Source organism: Salmo salar, chromosome 03, assembly GCF_965601325.2.
Source record: "Salmo salar chromosome 03, fSalSal1, whole genome shotgun sequence".
NCBI lineage: Eukaryota > Metazoa > Chordata > Actinopteri > Salmoniformes > Salmonidae > Salmo > Salmo salar.
In genome coordinates, this window is record NC_138293.1 from 34,642,121 (window position 1) to 34,647,598 (window position 5,478).

Consider the following 5,478-nt stretch of genomic DNA (forward strand, 5'->3'; position numbering starts at 1 on the left):
AGGGCTAGCGGGGCAGTCTCCCCGGCCTGGCTGGCGTTGAAGAGGAGACAGGTGCCACCAGTCCAGTGGCCTAAGCCCATAAGAAGCCAGCAGGAGTTGGTTGGAGCTGCCCCCTCTGAGCACGGAGCCCAGCAGAGCCGGGCCAGGCTGGAGGCTGCCTGGGAAACTAGAATGCCAGTCAGTCCTCCTGACACTAGACCACTGATCCCACTGCTGATCCTCTACTTTGTTTTACTGTTTATTCTCCTCCCTTTCTTGCGGTTTGGTCTGCTGGAGGTAGACTATTGGGTGATGGGGTTTTGTACGAGTCTTAGAGGAGAAATAGTGGGAAGAGAGTATACATGGGTGGACTATTTGTATCTTGGCCTACACTATGACCCTACAGACACACAACACTCATACTAGATCCTGAACTTCTGATAGGATGACAATAATGAAAGATGTGTTCCCATGATGCATTGGGAGAACAATTGGGCTATAGTCCAATGCAAAGAGATGACGAGAGAATGAAAAAAGAGAGGAGAAGAGACTGAGGACCTTCCTAATAAAGTAACTTGGAAAATCTTGTTCCCATTACATTTAAAAGCTGAGGTGTAGATGGCTACAGTACATTGATCCCATAGATGAAGCAGCCAGAGGTCAAACTGTGGAAATGATAGGGGGAGTTAAGGTGGCCTCTCTAATGACACATTTGTATCACATTGAATTTTAAGGAAATTAAAGAAGCATTTGAACGGTTTTCAGAGGGAAAAACATTTGCAGAGGAAAGCAGTACTTGTGCGCCCTCTGTGTATAGCCCAGGGTTGTGACAAGTTATATAATCCCCAGAGCATTGGTGGGAACCAGGAGAGGTCAGAGGTCAACAAACAGTTAGATCAGTGGGAAACCTCAGGGGTGGTTATGTGATGGGGATTAGCTTGGAGAAAACTGAGAGGGGCTCCAATGGAATTTACATTCACTTTACAGTGATTTTAACATTATGTGAAAACTGTCAGACAAAAGGCAATTTAAATGGTTTTAAAGTGAAAACGGCTCACTTTGTCTTTGAAAAGGTAAATGACATGTCTTCCGCCTTGTACCTTCTACCAAAACCATTTCCTATGACAGCATATCATGCCTTGTAGATACTTCCTATAACTAAGGTTCGAAAAAGCCAAGAAAACACCCCAATTACTAAAGTATCTACGAAAGTACTTTATTTAATTTGAATTTCATTAGGATCCCCATTTTCTCCCATGATGACAGCTAATCTTCCTGGGGTCAGACAAAAATACTTAAATATTTTTTTTTTAAACCATACATTTAAAAAACATTAAGAAGTACATACATTTAAAATACCTGAAAGGTAACATTTAACATTCAAAAAACATATTCAGGGATCAGTATCTGTCCAGTCATATGGTTAATCTTATTAGATGTACTTTTAATGTTTTATTGAATATGAATTCACTTTTCGCTTGGGAAATATGAGTTGGTAAGAAGTTCCATTCAGCGATGGCGATGTACTGTATATAACTGTTGATTTGAGAAGTTTTCTTCTAGGTCTGGGGATATCTGAGGCCCCAAATTCACCTGTCTTGCCTGTTTGGTGATTATGTCTCTTGCCGGCATACACCAATTGGCTTGAGAAATATATATATTTTTTTAATAGGATTGCATTTCAAAGAAAAATCTAAAGACTGGATAGTAATTTACTTTCAACAGATGGCCATGAGAGGTTATGGTGTATTCGGTTGATATCTGCAGCGCAGTGAAGAGCTAGTCTGGCAGATCTGTTTTGAAGTTTTTGAACCATACTGTATGACTGGATACTACTCTAGGTGTGAGAGGACCAAAGATTGAATCACCTAACAAAGAGCAGAGAATGTTAAATACTCTGAGCATTTTATTGTCAGAGCTATACTTTTCCCCATTTTAATAACAATGTTATTAACAATGTTATATGGTCAGACCAGCAGAGCAATGCGTCCAACATAAAGCCAAGTAGTTTAGTCTTTTTCACTTGATTTACAGCCACCCATTCATTGACATGTTTAATTGCGGGTCACCAGCAAGCATATTTCTATGGCTGAACACATTATATTTGGCCTTGGAAATGTTTAACACCAATTTGTTCTCAGCAATCCACTCAGATACAGTTCTTAAGTCATTGCTCAGTACAACAGTTAACTCATTATGTGCTATATATTGTAGAGTAGTCAGCATACATAACCACGGGTGCTTTTTCAATTAGAGATGGTAAATCACCAGTAAAAATGTTGTAGAGGAGTGGGCCTAGGGAGCTGCCTTGTGGAATACCACAGCTTAGACATACTGTCTGAGAAACTTCCATTAAAGCAAACTCTTTGTCTTTTCCTGGATAGATAGCTTTCCATTCAGAATAGAGCTGTGGATGTGAATCCATAACACTTGAGTTTACCTATCAATACAGTTCAATCAATGTAGTTCATGATCAATTACTGTACATCAAAAGCAGCACTAAAGTCTAACAATGCTACAACCACTAACTTCCTGTCATCCACAATTTTTTGCCAACCACCTGCCATTTGTGCTAAGGATGTACATTGGTTCTTCCTGTAAAAGTTGAGTCACACTGCAGCACACCTTGCGAGCTGGCGCAGAATTCTATGGCACGTTATTTAAGTGTCAGCCATTGTTGCCAATAATGCTAGTTAGTGCTAGTTTGACCACCACAGGGCATCTTTCCTTTTTTTATATTGGCTGTACTAGAGAATTTAAAACCTTTTTTTTGTAAGAACATAGTATTTGGGATTGATTTGAAGAAATGTAGCTTAATTAATTTGATTCATATTATGGTGTTTCTTTTGCAATAAAAATGAAAAACGAAACCTTCTGGGTTTCTGTTGGGAAAATATGGCGCTGTACAATGTCGGGAGTAGGCTACTAAGAGCAAAACAATCCTAACATTTCCACACCCAAATTGTAGGCTAACCAATAACCAAACGGAGAATCAGTGAAATACAAATCTCATTGATTTATCAAGACCAGTCCCTATGCTTGTCTCAGAGCAGGGCAAAACAGTGCTGAAATAGTTGACCACATGCAGATATGTAAGGTTCTGCTTTTCTTTTCTTAGTCAGCCTTGTGTTCTTTTTCTTTGTGTTCTTGAACATTGCCCTGTTTCTTTGTGTTCTGGAACGTAGACCTGTCTTTCATTTTTGTTCATTGATTTCACCTGTGTTCGTTTTTCACCTGGTCCCATCAGCTCCCTATTTAGTTCAGTTCTTTCTGTTTGTATAGTTGTGAGGTATTGTCTGTTTTTGACTACCTACCTGTGTTTGACCATTGCCTGCGACCACAATTCCTGCTTTCTGCGAAGGATTAATTAACATCTTCCCTGCACTGCGTGTGAATCTACACCCTTTTTCTCCCTGAGTATTCATTAAAGGGTAGGCTATTACTTCAAATCCTATTGCTTATATCTTCAATATGCTTTAAATGCCACAATTTCACAAATAATTGAACACACACACAATTATTAACTCTGAGAAGGGTAATAGGAGGTGATACGCACTGCATATTAAACTGTCATTCTTATTGCTGTATTCCACGCGTTATTGTTTGTGTTTTGATTCTCTTTCTCGCACACGCACTTGCTGTCATGACCTCTGAAGGCTCGGCTATGAAAAGCCAACTTGCATTTATTCCTAAGGTGCTGACCGGGTGCACTCTATAACCCCTTTTTATATTATTTGACCATGCTGGTCATCTATGAATGTTTGAACAGCTTGAAAAATGATCTAGCCTTTATGGCCATGTACTCTTATCTCCAACCAGTTCGGATTTAAGTATTTATTTTGATCCAAAGCCATTAATGATTCAATAATCCTATAATACTTTTGTCTGGCTTGCCATTCCAAACAAAATGAAATGTTTTGCTCATATAATTTAAACAGGTCGCTAGGTGTAGGCAAAACCATCATTTAACTTTTATCTAACTAGGCAAGTCAGTTAAGAACAAATGATCATTTACAGTGACGGCCTACACCGGCCAAACCCGGACGATACTGGGCTAATTGTGCACCGCCCTATGGGATTCCAAATCATGGCCACTTGTGATACAGCTTGGAACTTAACCAGGGTATCTGTAGTGACACCTCAGGCACTGAGATGCAGTGCCTTAGACCGCTGCGCCACTCGGGAGCCCGTAAGCAAATAGTTAAACTGTTCCACATGCATATGTTTATACATTTACATTACATTTTAGTCATTCAGCAGACGCTCTTATCCAGAGCGACTTACAAATTGGTGCATTCACCTAAAATATCCAGTGGAACAACCACTTTACAATAGTGCATCTAAATCTTTTAAGGGGGGGGTTAGAAGGATTACTTTATCCTATCCCAGGTATTCCTTGAAGAGGTGGGGTTTCAGGTGTCTCCGGAAGGTGGTGATTGACTCCGCTGTCCTGGCGTCGTGAGGGAGCTTGTTCCACCATTGGGGTGCCAGAGCAGTGAACAGTTTTGACTGGGCTGAGCGGGAACTGTGCTTCCTCAGAGGTAGGGAGGCGAGCAGGCCAGAGGTGGATGAACGGAGTGCCCTTGTTTGGGTGTAGGGCCTGATCAGAGCCTGAAGGTACGGAGGTGCCGTTCCCCTCACAGCTCCATAGGCAAGCACCATGGTCTTGTAGCGGATGCGAGCTTCGACTGGAAGCCAGTGGAGAGAGCGGAGGAGCGGGGTGACGTGAGAGAACTTGGGAAGGTTGAACACCAGACGGGCTGCGGCGTTCTGGATGAGTTGTAGGGGTTTAATGGCACAGGCAGGGAGCCCAGCCAACAGCGAGTTGCAATAATCCAGACGGGAGATGACAAGTGCCTGGATTAGGACCTGCGCCGCTTCCTGTGTGAGGCAGGGTCGTACTCTGCGAATGTTGTAGAGCATGAACCTACAGGATCGGGTCACCGCCTTGATGTTGGTGGAGAACGACAGGGTGTTGTCCAGGGTCACGCCAAGACTCTTAGCACTCTGGGAGGAGGACACAAGGGAGTTGTCAACCGTGATGGCGAGATCATGGAACGGGCAGTCCTTCCCCGGGAGGAAGAGCAGCTCCGTCTTGCCGAGGTTCAGCTTGAGGTGGTGATCCGTCATCCACACTGATATGTCTGCCAGACATGCAGAGATGCGATTCGCCACCTGGTTGTCAGAAGGGGGAAAGGAGAAGATTAATTGTGTCATCTGCATAGCAATGATATGAGAGACCATGTGAGGATATGACAGAGCCAAGTGACTTGGTATATAGCGAGAATAGGAGTGGGCCAAGAACAGAGCCCTGGGGGACACCAGTGGTGAGAGCACGTGGTGCGGAGACCGATTCTCGCCACGCCACCTGGTATGAGCGACCTGTCAGGTAGGACGCAATCCAAGCGTGCGCGGTGCCGGAGATGCCCAGCTCGGAGAGGGTGGAGAGGAGGATCTGATGGTTCACGGTATCAAAGGCAGCAGATAGGTCTAGAAGGA